Below are 18,396 nucleotides of genomic sequence, written 5' to 3' on the forward strand. Positions count from 1 at the left end.
CTCTCATCTCACCTTTTAACCATTCCAGTAGTTGTTTAGCTTTCCTTCCAACTTTTCTAATGCATGGAAGACATCTGGTCTGGGCTTCTAAGGTGATATTTTTAATCAGCGTCCATGCCTGAGCTAAACTCTTAACCTTTGCACTTGTTCCTTCCTAGCCATTTTCCCTTTTTTATCTTAATCACCTTTTTGAAAGTTAAATGCTGTCACTGTAGATTTCTTTAGTGCGCTCCCTCCAGTTATTAAGTCAAATTTGATAATGTTGTGATCACTACTGCCAAGTGGCTCCACACGGTTACCTCTTGTACCAAATCCTATGTTCATCTAAGAAATAGGTCTAAAATAGATTCTCCTCTTGTTGGATCTTGTACCAGAATCTCCATGAAGCAGTCATTTATTTAATCTAGGAACTTTACCTCTTTAGCATGTCCTGATGTGACGTTCACCCAGACAGTCCTGGGGTAACTGAAATTACCCATTATTACTTTGCTGCTGATTTTGTTGGCTTCTCTAATTTATTTTAGCATTTCATTGTTTGTCTGTTCATTCTGGCCAGGTAACCAATCCTCACTGCTTTTTTATTCCCCTTTTCACCTAGAATTTCTATCCATAAAGATTCAATATTGCATTTTGATTCCTGCAAAAATGTTTATCCTTTTTGACTCAATGCCAGAATGGTGTGTCCCTTGACTCTTGCAATGTGGTTCATCCACAAAAAATTCCAAGGTTAGCAAGAACTCAGTTATACTCTGTTCTGAGGTTTTACATGTGTGTTTTGGAGAAGGTGGGCTTAATGATAAAAATCTCAGGATGGGAAGTTTTAAGTAGCTAGCAATGCTTTTGTAGAAAGGAAAGAATAAAAGAAATGTTAACTTAACAGATATAACAGGAGACCTCCCCCACTATCCCTGGTCTTCAAGTTTGGTGGGGTGTCTGGTTACTGTCCTTGGAAAAATTGGCCACCATACCTATGGGCCAGTACCTCAGATCTTTGAAATATCTAACAATGCCTCTGATTTCAGAGAGGTAGATTTTAAAAGCATTGCTCGCTCAAAAACGGCCACACACGTGCATTTGCAGACGGTGCACAATCAATGCGAATTTTAAGAAGCCGTGAAATATGGGCATACATACTTGTGTGCATGACAAGAAGCAGGGGCAGAAAATGGGTGGGGCATGGGCGTTCCAGGGTGGGGCTAAGACTTACCTGCATCACTCTGAATTTTAAAAAAGCTGACCATAGCACACATCGGCGTGTTAGCCACGTAATATTACAGCTGGTCCTGATGAGGAGCAAGTCTAGAGATCTCGAGTTTTAGGGCTTTCAGCGCAAAGGGTCAAGTGGGGGGCTTGCAGGAAGAAGAACCAGAGGGGTCTTGAAGACCTCAATATACTCAATACTGTTGATGCCCAGAACCTATGCTCATGTTTTTACTCATCAATAAGAAATGTCTCCCTCCTCCCCCCCTCCACGAACAACCTTCCTTCCCCCTCCCCCCCATTAGCAAATTTCCCTCCCCATGCGCTTGTTTCGCTCTAATAGTACATACTGCTACTGTTCCTAGTTATGTTATGTTATATTATTCAAGTTGTTCACTCCCTTGTTCATTGTAAGACATATGTTGTCATTGTTTACTACCTGTTATAATGTAAACCGGAGTGATAAGTAATTCTGTTACCTGAACTTCGGTATAAAAAAGTTATAAATAAATAAATAAATAAATAAATAAATATCAACGGGACAAACTGGACTAATTGGAAAAACTGTTTTTCCCCTCACACGAGCATGTTTTAAAATCTGCCTGCATACGCATGTAAAAGCCACTAAAGCCCTAGCGCAAATTCGCACAAGACATATACTCGAGCCGCCTCTTAATATTACGCCCACACATATGCGTGGGAGGGGTATTTTAAATGATTTGTACGTTACTGGCGCGCACGATATATAAAATTGCAGCGTATCTCCGCTTGTGCGCTGACACGTACGTTTATAGGCTCACGTGCTCCTTTTAAAATCAGCCAGGGGGGTTTCAAAGAGAGATGATGCCTTTTGGGATACCTAGGAGGGATCCCCTGAGTCCCAACTGAGTACTCGTGGTCTGAGGACTGGAATTTCTCTTTTGGGATTTACTGAAGTTGGATACTGTTTTAGGTTTTGTACTCTGGACTGTTTCTAGTTTTGTATATGCTGAACTCCCCATTTTATTCAGTAAACGTTATCTTTTTCTTTGGAACACAACGCGTTGTGTGGCCTGATTTTGTTGGGCGTGTGATCCCCTGGTCCTTAAGGTGAATCCTGTCCTTCCCAGCACAAATCCATTCATTTTTCAGACACTGCACTGAGTTGTTCCAGATATTTTGATAAGTATCTAATTATTTCATATTATAATAATAAAAGCAGGATATGCTCAAGTTTCCCGGGAATTTCCAAATAACTCTTATGTTTCACACCTGCAGTAAACTGTCTTTATATGCTAAGAGCTGAACTGAGGCTTTTGTCTCATTTGCACTGAAAAAAATAACAGACTAAGAGCTCAGTCCTTGAATCTGTTGATAAAAGCTTCTAATGTGATGGGTAAAAAAAAAAAAATCAGGAAAAACTAAACATGTGCCAGAGTAATTTTTCAATAATAAGTTTTTCGTTTCTCTGACACAGGGAGGCAATTGTCAAATAGCCTGGCTATTCGCAACCTGTGTGGGTGAATGTACTTTATGCAAATTTTGGAAAGGAAACAACCTGCCTTGTTTCTCATTGAAAATGAGCATGTGTAAGGTCGTGAGTTAAAAGCATCCGCACGCTTTGCACCTGCTATTTGTGCGGGTAGCTGAGCAGGGGTAAAATAATGCACGTACAGGTGAAAGATGCATGTATGTGTGCTGTTTTCCTCTTCCGGCCTACATGTGCTAAAGGGAACGCCTCTTATAATGTGGCAAAAAGTACATGTGGGAAATGTGTACACAGCATGGCAGTCATGCAAATTTTATCTGCATTTCACAGAGGCAATTTTCAATCTGGTCATTTTACCTAGGTAAATACCTATTTAACAGAGTAAATGCCTTGCAAGGTCACTTTCAAGGATATCTTCCAAAGTCAATCTTAAGATTTTTTTTTTATGTATGCCATGTTAATAAATATGCAAGAAACGGCTATTTCCAGACAGGCAATACTTCCCGCATGGTCTTAATATATTACCACCCAATTATTAAAGAAAAAGAAATATGCCCACTCGAGAACTCAAGTCCATGATCTGGGGGAGAATCAAGGACAAAAGGACCCAGACCTGCTCCTGTGATGTTTCAAACACTATGGTTAAGTCCAGCTTCCGATAATTGTCTGATGCACCTCCATCCACATCCACATTCTTCTTAAAAGGAGGAAGACAGTAGAAAAGCCTCTACGGGATATTTCAAAATTTCAAAAAAAGTACTTTTTTAATATTGCAAGAAGTGCCATAGTAACACTTTTAGGAAAATTAGTAAAGCGCAAATTCCTTCATCTTGCACTATTTTCCAGTAGTTCAGCTTTATTAGGAAGTAGTAGTACCTGATTATCTTTGATGACAGCTACAGTGGTGGAAAGAGTAGCAATATCTCTCTCATGTGAGAAGCATGTTCCAAACAGTTTTATCATCCAACTGCAGTTTAGCAGAGTTATAAAGCTGATCCATACATCCTGCAAAACTTGCACCACGCAAGATACTAATGCCCAGACCTCACAGAGAGATACATTCTGTGGAGGCCTGGGTAAAGACAAGAGCATGAATTTCACTGGGGCAGGCAAACCCGAAATTAGGCACAGACAACATAGACAACTGCCTTGGGCACCAAATTTTGAGGGAACGGAGTATCCAAGCCAAGAGGAGTCTGCCTCTCTTTGCTTTAAGGCCATGTACTGGCACAGCTTCAAAGAGGCGCCGCTGTGGCACTCTGCCTATGGGGCACCAAAATCTTAAATCCGGCCCTGGCACGTCAAGCTGGTTATACCTGCAAGCTCTTCCCCATGTTTAACCAATGAATCTGGCCTTCCTCATCCATTCTCTCCACTTCATTTTGTCTCTATAGACTGAGGGGCAGATACAATATTATTCGCGGAAAGCAGGCGCTGACTTTTCAGCGCCCGCTTTCTTAACGCACGCATGGCGCCCACAAGGCGTAAAAATATGCAAATTAGGGGGGTCGCGCTAGCAAGGAGGTGCTAGGGTCGCTTGCGCGACCTTAGCGCCTCCTTGCTAACGCGACCCCGCGGTTACTGGCGGTCTGCCGGTTATGAGCACCGCTGCCAATAAACTCGGCGTCTGTTTTCATAACTGCAGTCAGCCGGTTTTCATTACTGCAGTCAGCCGATTATGAAAACGCAACACCGAGCATATCGGCGTCGGTCTTCAAAGCGGCCTGCAGAGGTTTTTTTTTTTCTTTTTTTTTAACTTTTAAAAAAGTACAGAAAAGCAGTTTTTCTGCTTTTCTGTACTTTTTTTCAGTGCGCTCAGCTATTAACTCCTGCTCCAGGCAGGCATTAATATCTGAGCGATAAATGTGAGTCTGAGACGCATTTATTTTTTTTGCATTTGGAGTGAATAAGTAATAGCCTCATTCACATGCATTTGCATGTGATGAGCACTAACTCATTCACTCTGGGTCGGATGCACGTTAAATAGGCGCTAATCCCCCTATTGCATTAGGGGTGGATTAGCACCTATTTAACCCGCGTCCAGCAGCGGGTTAAACAATACGCTCGGTTGAGTGCACTGTATTGCTTCGGCCCCTGTGATAGATATTCACCCAGGGTCGGTGGTAGATTTTTTGCTGCCCTGTGTGAACAATTACTGTGCTGCCCTCCCCCCCCCCCCCCCCCCCCCCCCCTCCATGATTCGTTCAGTCTGTCCTGGCCCATCAAATGAAGCTCAGCTCCTTCCTGCAATCTATATTTGTAAAATTGATACGCTGCCCCCCCTCACCTCAGTCACATATACAGAATACAGACAGACCCTCACCAAATACAGAATGAAGAGATCAGAAAGTATAAACAGAAATGTGCAGAGAAGAACTGAACTGGAGCCCACAAATCAGACTCTACATGCAAAGCAACAATGGAAAATTAGGAACATTAGCATTTTTCATAAAACATGAAATAATAAAATCATCAATCATAATAGTAAAATCATATCTGTAAAAAGAATAAATATTTAAAACCAGTTAATGTATAAGAGTATCCAAAATTTCCCAATCACCAATAAAATATTTCAAAACATCTGATGAATACAAAAATCCAATAAATAAAATATGTTCTATTCCCCACCCCCAAACAAATTAAATATTTAAAAAGAGCAGAAACATCAAATTGCATCCAATAATAAAAAGTAATAAGGATTTTTAAATCTCCTGCTCTCCATAACTGGGATCTTTTGATTTCTAGTCACCCTGAAATCATCGTGGATTGGGGGAGGTAGGACTGTACAAATGTTATCTTCCCTCTCACACACATACACACACACACAATAACACATTCATTCTCTCACACATACACAGGCTCCTTCTCCCTCACAGATACATTATGTATGTGTGTGTGTGCCTGTGAGAGCCTATGTGTCACATATAGGCTCTCACAGGCACACAAACATTCACAAACACACACACAAGCAGACAGGCTCTCACAGACACATTCACAGGCACATAGGCTCTCACACAGACACACACACACATAGGCTCTCATATACACATATGTGCTCACATCAACACATAGGCTGTCACACAGACACATACACAGGCTCTCACACAAACACGCACATAGATTCACACAGACACAAACACATAAGCTCTCAAACAGACATACACAGATGCTCTCACACAGACACATATATAATGTATCTGTGAGGGAGAAGGAGCCTGTGTATGTGTGAGAGAATGAGTGTGTGTGTGTGTGTATGTGTGTGTGAGAGAGGGAAGATAAAATTTGTATAGTCCTACCTCCCACACAGGCTCTCCCTCACACACACACATACAAGCTCACAAATATACATTCAGGGCCTTCTATTGTCATTGGGCCGTGTGGGATGAGTTCCACCACGGCCCAACAGCTTTCCTGCTTGGGGGTGGGAGCGGAAGTTGTTCCCAGGAATGTGCACACAAAATCACAAGCTTCTCCTTCAGCCACCAGTGGCCTCTCTTCTTCAGCCGCCGGCAGGTTGAGTTCCACAGCGGCCTCTCTCTTTCCTCGCCGCTGGTGCTACACACACACATACACAGACATGTTCTATTCACACACACACACACACACACACACACACACACACAGATATGCTGTTACATTGATACACACACACACACAGATATGCTGTCTCACATTAACACACACACAGACATGCTCTCTCACATTAATACACACACACATACATGCTCTCACAGACACACAGAAACTCTCTCACAGACATGCTCCAACACCTAGACACAAACACACAGGCATGCTCTTAGACACACACACACACGTGCACGTTCTCTCACTCACTTCCTGCCTCCTCCCTGTCAGAAGCACAGCAACAGTCTCCTCCTCCAGCCCCCTTGGCAGTCAGGACTCTTCCTCTTTATTGAGGCCTTGGGGGCTGCTGCTGCTCTGCTTCCTGTGCCGGAGGGGGCCGCTGTTGTCGCTGCTCCTCCTCCTATGCTCATACGCCGCGTGGGCAGAGCCAATGCTGTCGTTGCCTGCAATGGCCTGGTGGGGCGTGCGCCAATCTTTCTGCTGCTTCTTCCTACTGTGCTGACCCAGGACGTCCAGCTGTGTGGGTGAAAAGGAGGAGCAGCCATGCCATCGCCACCCCTCTAGGTGGCTGCCTACTGCTTCCACTGGCTCCAGACTCCATTAAAAATAAAAACTGATAACGGCAGAGATTTGGCCATTCAAGGATACCCGCCGGCAGCCTGCGGCTGAAGAAGGAGAGAGGCCGCCAGTATAGCTCATCCCGTCGGCAGCCTCTTTCCTTCTTTAGCCACTGACAGGTTGAACTGTGCCAGTGGCCCCGCGGCCTCTCCTGCTGCCGCCGGCCAGCTGCTCTCCCCAGGGGTGTCGCCCCGTGCAAATACACGGTATGCACACTCAGTCATGCCGGGCCTGTGTTCACCAGCTGGTATACTGTGTTCACGTGCCAGCATCTGAACCGGTACTGACTAGCATCCTATACACCTTCTGACACTCCACTCGATGCCATGGTGTTATTACCCAGTGCTGGGATTCTCTCTGAAACACAGCTGGCCGCCTGTGTACATGGTGGTGAAGGGAGAGAGACCATGATACTCTCCATCTCCTTCTCCCAGTACTCACTACATAGCTTACTCGGAGCTCCAAACTGCACTATCCTGTGAATATAATATTTAATGGGGTTAACCTCTGGGGAAGAAACAATTGGGTAAGTACACATTTTCCCTTTCTTTTTATCCCCCTTGCCAATTACAAAAGGTGTCCAATTTCCTGATCTGGTCCTGTCACTCAGAGCTCCCCAGCAGAGGCCCACTCTCCGATTCTGCCCCCAGTTTTATGATCTTTTAAGCCAGGAATGACATTATAACGAATGACTGCTATCTACGGGAGGAAAGAGTGGGGGAAGACACTACTGAATAACGCCAGTTATTTGAAGGGAAAAGCTGGATTCCTAGAAAGAAGGTTGAGCCCCCCCTCTTCCTTTCTTCTCCCTAAGGGAGGACTGATAACTGCAGAAAATAGTGCACTACCATAGTTACCAGCTACAAAAGGAAGCAGGCAGGGTGGGATTTAAGATTTGGGTGCCCATAGGCAGGATTGGAGAGTGGTGTGGTAGGGGGAGATCCTGGAGATAGTGGGTAAAGCCCTGCTGCTCTCACTCCTCTTCAGAGTGCCTTAGCAGTGCGCCCTTTTTTGGCACAGTTGCACTTCCCTTTGGCCTGGGTATTTGGCACCTTCACAATTTGGCATCCTAGGCAATTGCCTATGCCTAAATCCAGGCCTGGAAGCGGGCACTGACACCTGGAAAACAATCCCGAAATTCACAAGCCCTATTGATGATAAACCAACTATTTTTTTTTCCGCATATCACATTTGATTGGTAAAATGCCATAGACTCAGTCAGCATAATACACTTGCAAATAAATTAATCCATAAACTTATCAAGCAAATCATGGATGGAATGCCTGAGGATTTCATTTTCTACCCAGTGGATGTTTTTCAAGTGCATTATCTCCCTGGCATGCCAGCAGCTTGCTGCTCATCTTCCTACTCCAATACTTTCATCCATTCTACTAAGAACAATTTGGCAGAAGCTGCTGACATGTGCTGTGATCAGTGTAATGATCTCCCCAGTATTCTTACACTTGCTGGTATCTCATTTTTATGTACGGAAATCATTATGTTCTTCCAGTCAAAGAGCTAAAGTATTGTACATCTGTGCTGCCTTCATCACCTCAGCTCAAGCGATTAAATTGCCTCTTGATCTGTGCCCTGCATTTGATGTAAAGATAATAGGAAAACAACGCAAAACAATGGAGTGTCAGGACAGGGAGTTTAACTAGAGACAAGTGAGCTTCCATAGGTAAGAGAGGAAGAGCTAGCAGCTTACCAAAGAATTTGTTTTAAAGACTTGGTTATTGTATAATCTATTGCATGAGGACATCTGTAGCAGGAAACAAAGGTCTAGAGGTAAGACTTGTGTCGAACTAGGCCAGAGTTTAGTACTAGCTTTGGTGGCTGTGTAAATTATTACAAAATTTGGGGATAAGTCAGGGGAGGGGAGCCTGAGTGTTGTATTAAGTACCAAAAAAAGAAAGATGACAGGGTCTCCAATAGCCTACTAGGAGTGGTGGTGGTGGTGGAGACCAATAGTGTAAGAGAATTTTAAACATGCTTGGGACAAATATAGAAGGCAGTGGTAGGAACAAGGTTAAGAGGTCGGGCGAATGACATGGAGGGAACTGGTGTTAGTTTACATATGGGAAGTTATGGGGTAGGCTTTCAAAAGGGTTATCCAGAGTTAGTTACATAAATCTAACTTGATACAGATTCCCTCCCCTGACCGGCTAAATTTGTGCACACAAAATTACCAGGCGCACATTGGTCAGAGACCAAAGGCATTCCCAAGGTGAGTTTACAATTTAGCACGGATTCTAACTACACAATTCCGGTGGCACAGCTAGCCCACCCACTCAGCAGGTTTTTGAAAATTGAGCAGTGTTAGGCTCATCTACCCAAAGTGATAGAAAATTGGACAGAAAAATCTAATAGAAAATGGAAATATAAATTACAAATTTAACAATGCACACAATATACAAATTGCAAAATTAACATTATGACAAACAAATAGACCAGTACCATAGGTAAGCTAAAACAACCCATGTCCAAAATTATCATAATGCAATAAAAACAGGTTGTCCACAATATATAGTTAAAACAACATAGGGAGCCCGATTTTCAGCAGTGTGCATAAGTCAGCACCTATGCGTGCAAGTTAATGGTACAACGGAACATATGCATGACTCAGTACTTCAGTGCACGCATATTTGTAATTCAGGTAAAAGCATGCTTTCTCTACCTATTTCATAAAAGTAGCAGCACATATTTTAGGCACATAATATTTGTAATCATATGTACATAACCAACCATCACTTATATGTGGAAGCAGGTATTTTAGAAAGCATGCACAATCTCAGCTTATAAAAATACTCACTTGTGTGCATACTTAGAATTACCAGTTCACCCAGACCATCTAGTATTTCACCTTGCAACATCCACCAGTTCACTCAGATCACCCACCCAAAAAATACTGTCAAAGGACAACTTCAATTTCAATTGCAAGAGTCAATTAGCAGGTAAAACAGTATATAAGGATAAGTTGGATAATGTGTATATACATGCATACTGCTTACAAAGCAACAACTGGTGCATGGACCTCCGAACCCCACCCCAGAAAACCCCTAAACCATCCCTTTTTAAAATTTTCACATGATGCTCCTAGTGCACACACACTTAAGGGTTTATAAAAATACTTCTTACACATTTACATGCTGTTTTCACGTGTAACTGCCAGTTGTACACACAGAAACCTTTTGAAAATGTACCCCATAATGAACAATGCAAGTAACTACATTTCTGTTATGTAACATTTTCCTTCTTCACAAGGCTTTCAGACCATAATAGGTTGCACAACCATGGCCCAGAACTGATAATAAAGTTAACCAAAAGCTGCTTTAAAAAGTATATAATTGTTTTCCTAATACCTGGATAGTCATCTGTTATCCTGATTTCTTTGGATAACAAATTTCACAAGTATGAGCCTGCATACAAAAATAATTTTTTTCTTGTTCCTTCTAATCTAAGTTCCTTCAAGTGACAGTAATTTAAGAATAAACCCTTGTGAGGATCTAAAGGTCCTAGTCAGGAAATAACTTTCCAGTAGGTTTGACAAATAAACTGGAGCTACCCTATGCAAGGCTTCAAATACCTATGTAAGAATCTTAAAAGAACTCAATAGGACATAGATAACCAGTATGAATTTGATAATATTGGTGTAATATGATCCTTTGCTAGTAAGTTAGCCACATCCCTGGCAGGGTAAATCATCTTCTTAGACAAACCCAGGTATACTATGTTGCAGTAATAGATACTTGACATGATTAACTCTTCAGCTATTGCTAGCACATCATTCTTTTCTAAGGGGCTAATTTACCTAATTAAATGCAAATAATAAAAATAATACTTAATCATGGCAGAAACTTCCTTATCCATTCCCAGATCTGAGTCTACTAGGACACGTAAAATGCATACATAATCAGTATGAGCTAGATGAGTGCCATCCAGCAAAGCAGGGTACTTTTGAGGCTTTTTAACCTACAAGATCTCAGATTTCAGTGGGTTCATGTTTAATTTATTAATCTTCTTCTACCCAGAGAGCTTATTCAGCCATTGATTTAATTCAAGTGTAGAACACTGCCTGATCTCTATCCTTCCCCAGAGGAATGCCTCATCTGCGTACATTAAGAAAGTGATCCTCATATCGCCGAAGTACAGATTAAAAAGAATACCGCTCCTTTTGGGACACCACAGATCAACTGCTGGGGAGAAGAAGAAAAATCTCCCATCACCACCTGTTGAAACCAACCTTTAAGATAGGAAATAAATCAGGACCAACACACATCTTTTATACCTTTGAAGACATGCTACCCATGATAAAATGATCTGCTATGATGTCGAATGCTGAAGTAAGATCTTATAAAACCACAGCAGAGTCTCATAAAACCTGTGAATATTCAGCATGGCTACTAAGGCGGACTTAGTGCAATTATGTTTATGAAAGCCACATTGTGACACATCCATTGTCTTACTAGCCTCTAGAAAATGATTCAAATACAATGCTACAATTTTCTCAAATATCTTTGAGAGAAATAGATTAAATAATAAATATGAGCCTAAATTTGCTTGGATATTCAAAGATTTTTCAGTTATAGTTATAGTTAAGAACAATAGCTTCCTTCAAAGAATAAGGAAAGCAGCACTGTTTTAATGAAGGATTCACAACAATGTTTAGAGATTGTATCAAATCTGGTCTTGCCTGCTTTGCCAGGCATGATGGACAAAAATCTATTAAACAGGAGGATGGTCTGATCTTAGAGACATCCACCTGTTTGAATGAACAAAAAGCTGGTCCTAAAGGCTGAGTAAACAGCTCCTCTGAAATACTTCTTACTTCATTTTTCAAATCCTTTTGAATAATTCAAACTTTATTATAGAAAAATTGTTCAAAAATCTCATAATTTTAAATAGAAGGATCATTCAAACTAGTTAAGCTAATGAGACTTTTTACCATTCCACCAACTATATTATAAAGATCCTTAGACATGTTCTGAGATAACATAAGCTGCAGAAGATAATTTTAAGCAGCTAGCTAGATCCCCAGAAGACTTTGTACCAAGAATAGAGAGCTATGGATCAGAACAGGCTCTAATGATCGATAAGTGTGGATCAATATATTGCATATAATTTAAGTACAAAGATTGTATAAAGACATGACACTACCACTGTCCTAGTTCCCTTAGTCCCTGAGACATTCTGGCAACAATGAGCTGATAAAAAGCTAAGATGGCCCCAGGGAACATTTGGTGTCTCTGGGGACATCAAAGAACCTGAGAAGATCAAAGGGTAAAGACTAGTACTGCTACCAATGAGCTGATAATGAGTTAAGACATTTGGTGTCTTTTAACAAATGGGAGATCAAAAGACTAGCACTGAAACAGCTTCCTGGATAAAATGCAAATTGAAACGCCTAACTTGCAGAGGGATATTAGGTATTGCATTTGCTTATTTTAGTTGGATGATCTGAAAGGAACAAAGAGCAAATCAGCTGGTTTCTTTTAGGGTCCCTGAGCCTCGTAGTCTTCCAGATTTCCAAGAATGCTGTCTTATAGAAGAAGACATATAAGGGAATGTTGTCCTTTGATTAATATTCTATCTTTATTTCTATCTGTTTCCTATTTTCCTGTATTGATTTATGTACAACTTACTGTGATACTGTATTCAATTTTGATATTACTTATCTTTGCTGATTTATTATCCATATATTTACAATGTTTAGTAAACTATGTTTTGCTTTACCAGATTGTGTGTAGGGTGTTATATGACATAATATAAAATAGACCCCCATACGGCCACTGCGCACATAAGCAAGTTTATCCTCAGTCTTAGAAAATGTCTTCCATGCAAGTTCCAACCTTCCTCTTTTTCCCTTTGGATTATTTAATGCATCTGATTACTAGGATGCCTTCTTAGACAGATTCATATAATGCTTTTCTAGGGAAGCAATGGCATTCAAGGCTCTGTCGAGTTCTTTATTCCAAGTGCCTAATGTCTGGTCTATTGAAGTAAGGGACAACTTAGGGGCCGATGCAATAAATGCACATAGAAAGTAGGCGCTGAACAGTCAGTGCCCGCTTTCTTAACACGCCCCAGGCACCCCCAAGGGGGGCACCATGCAATATTTAAATTAGGGGGTCACGTGAGCAAGGAGGTGCTAGGGTCGCTTGCGCGCCCCTAGCGCCTCCTTGCTTACGAGAACCCAATCGCTTTTACTAACTCGGCCATTGGTTTTCCTAACTTGGCCATCCGTCGGTTAGATTGTTGTTTTTTTTTTAATGTTTCTTTAAGTTTTTCCTCCTACTTAATATCGCAATGATATTAAGTAGGAGGAAGTACAGAAAAGCAGTTTTTTCTGCTTTTCTGTACTTGTTGTAAATGCGCTCAGCTATCAACGCCTGCTCCAGGCACATTTTATTTTTGCATTGGAGTGAATGCCTAATATCCTCATTCACATGCGCTAATCCCCTTATTGCATTAGGGGATCGATTAGCGTCAATTCAACCCGCGTCAGACTGCGGGTTATACAGTGCATTCGGCTGAGCGCACTGTATTGCATCAGCCCCTTAGTCTGTAGATAATCACCTAATGCTGTTATAAAACTGCCTGAATTCAACTCTTTGACCTGAATTTCTTTACACCCATATTTATGCTGCATACTTCTGAGGTCAGAAGTGATCTGACCAAACAGTGTAACATTAAGATATAAAGCCCTCCATTGTGATATTCAAGGAAAATTAAATCAAGTGGACAGCCTGTTATACGTATAGGTTTAAAAATGAGTTAGGTCATCCCTAGATCATTCAGGATTATCATAAATTCCTCAATAGGAAATCAATGCATGTCCTCTTTTCCTCTCCAACTAAAAATGCCTACAGGAATATCTCTTTTTCCCTTGAGTAAAAGTACGCAAGCTATAGAACCTCAGCACGCGTTTAGCCACTCAGAAGAGGGCTGTTTTCAGTCAAGTCATTTTATCCAGGTAAATCACAAATTACCCATGGAAATGACTTTTAAAGTTGCTCTCATGGGGGTAAATTTCAAAGCCATTTACACGCATAAAACGAGGGTTTATGTGTGTAAATGGCTTTCTATAAAAATGCGTGGGGTTTTGTGTGCATAAAAGTGTATGCATAATTTTAAGAAATATGCACATAAATTAACATGCACAATGTGCACTGTGAAAAAGAACAGGCACAACTTTGTGTGACTGAGTTTGTGCACATTATTTCAGATAATTTTCAAAGCAAACATATGCCCATAAGTTTGCTTAGAAAATTGGTGGAACCTGTGAGCATAGCTGCCACATAAGTTATCTATGAGGTCCATATTCAGACACAGTCCGGATAAAAAAGTTAGTTGGATAAACATATCCAGCTAACTTTGGAGGTATATTCAATAGTGCAGCCACACTATTGAATATATGCAGCTACCTTAAACTTAGCTGGCTAACTTTAGAACAGATCTTTGGCCCGACCAGACTTACCTAGCTAACAGGCCGATATAGTACAGTCATTGGCATTTGGACGTGCATTTTCGACGTGCTAGCTTTACCCCTTATTCAGTCTTTACCTCTTTACCCCTTATTAGTCTCAGGAGGGTTTGACGCGCGTTTTGAACGCGCTTGCTTTACCCCTTATTCAGTAAGGGGTAATAGCGCATCGAAAATGCACGTCCAACCCCCCCCCCCCCCGAGACTAATAGCGCCCGCAACATACAAATGCATGTTGAAGGCCCTATTAGTCATTCCCATGCAATACAGTAAGTAAAATGTGCAGCCAAGCCGCACATTTTACTTTAAGAAATTAGCGCCTACCCAAAGGTAGGCGTTAATTTCTGCCGGTGCCGGGAAAGAGTACAGAAAAGCAGTAAAAACTGCTTTTCTGTGCACCCTCCGACTTAATATCATGGCGATATTAAGTCGGAGGCCCCACAAGTTAAAAAAAAAGTTTAAAAAAAAATGTAAAATGGGCCCGCGGCTCGCGGGTTGAAAACCGGATGCTCAATTTTGCCGGCATTCAGTTTCCGAACCCGTGGCTGTCAGCGGGTTTGAGAACCAACGCCGGCAAAATTGAGCGTCGGCTGTCAAACCTGCTGAGAGCCACCGCTTCCATCAAAAAAGAGGCGCTAGGGATGCGTTAGTGTCCCTAGCGCCTCTTTTTACCATGGGCCCTAATTTAAATAAATTAAGTTACTGAATCACGCACACAGGAAAGTGGCCTGTGCGCGCGCCGGGAGAGTGGGCACTCGCCCGATGTCCTGCGTGGTTTACTGTATCGGCCAATAAGTCATTCAGCTAACTCTGAATACTGAAGTCAGCTGGTTAACTTAGGTGGCTAACTTAACTGCTCCCAATTACACCCACCAGAAGGTTCCTAACTTATCCTGCTAAATTCTAGCCACCTAACTTATTAGCCAGCTAGAATGTAGCTGCATATGTGCCCAAATATTCATTTAGCTCGCTAACTTCTGAATTAGCCGGCTAAATGCTTTTGAATATGGACCTCCAGGATGCTATAAAATTACCCTCCCTTATATAAGCACTGAAACCCTCAAATACTTATATATTTAAGGCTGAGAGTGACGTGCAGCAGAAAGTTTCAAGAAATTTACTGTTATTATTCATTTATATAGCTCTGCAAGAAATACACTGCTTTACAGATATTCATAAGAGACAATCCTTGCTCTACAGTCAATATAGTCAATATACATATATAAGTATTTGTGGAGAATCAGGGATCAGAATTAAATTCTCAAATGGATTGTGTTTAATTCATGATAGGGGACACTTTATCTAAATGGGTAAAGCTGCAGGAAATTAGATTTTTGCCTCACAATCAGACTGATGCAATATCATCACATGAGAAACATTCGTCCAATCTGGGCGCATGTTTTTTGAATGCACACACATCTATTTCTGGGCGCACAATGCAATAGACAAATGAGCTGCTGCGCTAAAAGGGACATGCAGTTGGCAATTTGTGTGTCCCTAGCGCTTTTCATCGGGCACCCAGGAGACGTGGCTGTGCATCCACAACAGCCTGGTCAGAGCTCCCTTCCTACCCCCCAGCAGAGATATTCCTGATTGGTCCTTTTCACTGACACTTGTCAGTGAAAAGGTCCATTCACTGACATATGACAGTGAATGGACCAATCATCAGTAAGTGAAGGAGTAAATACATTAATATTGATTTATTCACTCCTTCACTTACTGCCGGCAGGGGTTCCAATTGGCCCAGACCTTGGGGATGTTTCTTTCTGTGGTCCGTGCTATGAGTAACCACAGAAAGCATGTTTTTGTTTTGAGCCCTTGAATGCATCGTGATTCTGCTTTCTGTGGTTCCTCTTACTTAGGGCCTTATTTTCCAATATCGCATTGGTAACGCATTAGGGGGCGTTACCAATGCAAATGAGGCTTCTTTCGTGCAGTGGGGAAACATCGTGTGCGGCGATGTTTTCGCCATTCGCGAAAACATTAGCGCCGCACACAATGTTTTCCCACTGCACGATAATTTTATCGCGGTGCACAATATTTCGATAGTCCCAGACAGCCTGTTTCAGAGAGAGAGAGAGAGAGAGAGAGAGAGAGAGAGAGAGAGAGAGAGAGAGAGAGAGAGAGAGAGAGAGAGAGAGAGAGAGAGAGAGAACACCTTACTATAGTGCCTATGCCCTACATAGGTATTTTAACCCCTATAGGAGGGCCACCTACTAACTCGGGGTGGGGATTAGGTATGAGCGTCGGGGGTTGGGGGCCACTTTCGCATTCCACATGAGACCTACGGACAGAACAGTGGTCTCTAGTGCAGATTTGCTGGCTGTCGGAGTGAGGACGCTCACTCCAAGAAGTGGTTTGGGCAACGTTCTCTCTACCTAGCTTGATGTACACTCTACCTGGGCAACAACATGCTAGGTGGAGAGAATGTTGGCCAAATCTCCGCTTGGAGTGAGCGTCCTCACTCCGACGGCCAGCAAATCTGCACTAGAGACCACTGTTCAGTCCGTAGGTCTCATGTGGAATGCGAAAGTGGCCCCCAACCCCCGACGCTCATACCTAATCCCCACCCCGAGTTAGTAGGTGGCCCTCCCATAGGGGTTAAAATACCTATGTAGGGCATAGGCACTATAGTAAGGTGTTCTCTCTCTCTCTCTCTCTCTCTCTCTCTCTCTCTCTCTCTCTCTCTCTCTCTCTCTCTCTCTCTCTGGGACTATCGTGGATGGCGGTAATCCTTTTCAGGCCTGTAACGCAGTCCATAACGCGAGGTTGGAGTTGTAGTTATTAGCCGCGCTAACACTGCGGCTGTTACGATACACAGGTTCCCGCTTTACATATGCCCCGACTCCGCCCCCTGAATACCAAATGACTAATTTGCATTCGCGTTAACAGCTGTTAACGCGATTTGCGAATTTATCGCACGCGGTAAAGTGCTTGGAAAATGAGGCCCTTAGTATTGCAACAATACTAATACAGGGAATCACAGGAAGCAGGATTTTTTTGTTTTTTTCCATGATCCCTTGAATGCGGCATGCTTTAAACGCCAGCTCCTGGGACAGGAGTTAAATGTGCTGTGTTAAAATGGACACCTTGGCCGTGCAGCAATTTTTGGCATCGCGGGGGTAATAGCTAATAGCCTCATCTACATGGAATTTGCATGTGATGAGCGCTGTTAACTATGCGTTCAATTGCATGTGCATTTTGGACGTGCTAATCCCCATATTGCAACGGGGGTTATTTTAATGCATGTAAAACATGCGTCCAGTAGTGTTGCCGGTGCACTAGCTTGAATGTACTATATTGCATTGGTCTGAATCTATTTACGAAAAGCAGGAAATGGGTGAGTGGGACTCCAGGTGGGACTAGTTTATCTGCCCACTTCAAACACTTCTCAGCAGCCTGCTTACCAATCACAGGTGCTATTAAGCAACAAAAAAACTTAGATAAAGTCCACAAAGTAGCAAATACATGTTAAAACCCTTCTTATACTTCAGCTTCTGTCTTCTGTGAGCAACATAAGCTGCACCCTTACTTATAACAGCTGACTGCCAGCGTTTGCAACAATGAAAATCTTCTCAGGATTTGAAAGTCAATCAAAGCACAAAAATAAATCTAAAATAATGTGTTTTATGTACAGCTGATTTCAAACTTTTACTACTGTTTAAACCATTTGATTCGGAGGAAATCTTAAGCTTATCTAAATTTACAGGCTGATTCAAATAGCTTTCTGACCTTCCAGCACTGAACAGCATCATGCTTCTTAAGCTTAAGAAATGAACTTCAGCTTCCCAGGGGAAAAACAATCCTCAACAACTTAAAAACAACGGAAACAATTGTAACAGACAATGGAAAGGATTAGGCTATAAGGAATTAAACAGCCATTTGGGCTTTGATTCATGAAGAAGATGGTTTGCTAAAGGTTTTCCACCATTTTTTTAAATTCAGGAATCTTTAGTAAACATTAATCCATGGATCTCATGCATTAAGCATTTTTTTTTCACCATATGCTCATAAAAAGGAGAAAGAACATCAGGTCTCCATT

At 42.0% G+C, this 18,396-nt stretch overlaps 1 protein-coding gene across 7 annotated transcripts in view; it reads right to left on the bottom strand.

Annotated features, from left to right (window-relative positions):
- Nucleotides 1-18,396, bottom strand: part of IQSEC1 (IQ motif and Sec7 domain 1) — a 1,385,758-nt gene that overhangs the window by 936,379 nt on the left and 430,983 nt on the right. The gene's annotated exons all lie outside the window — the stretch shown is intronic.

The sequence above is a fragment of the Rhinatrema bivittatum genome, chromosome 4 (genome assembly GCF_901001135.1).
Source record: "Rhinatrema bivittatum chromosome 4, aRhiBiv1.1, whole genome shotgun sequence".
In the NCBI taxonomy this organism is placed as follows: domain Eukaryota; kingdom Metazoa; phylum Chordata; class Amphibia; order Gymnophiona; family Rhinatrematidae; genus Rhinatrema; species Rhinatrema bivittatum.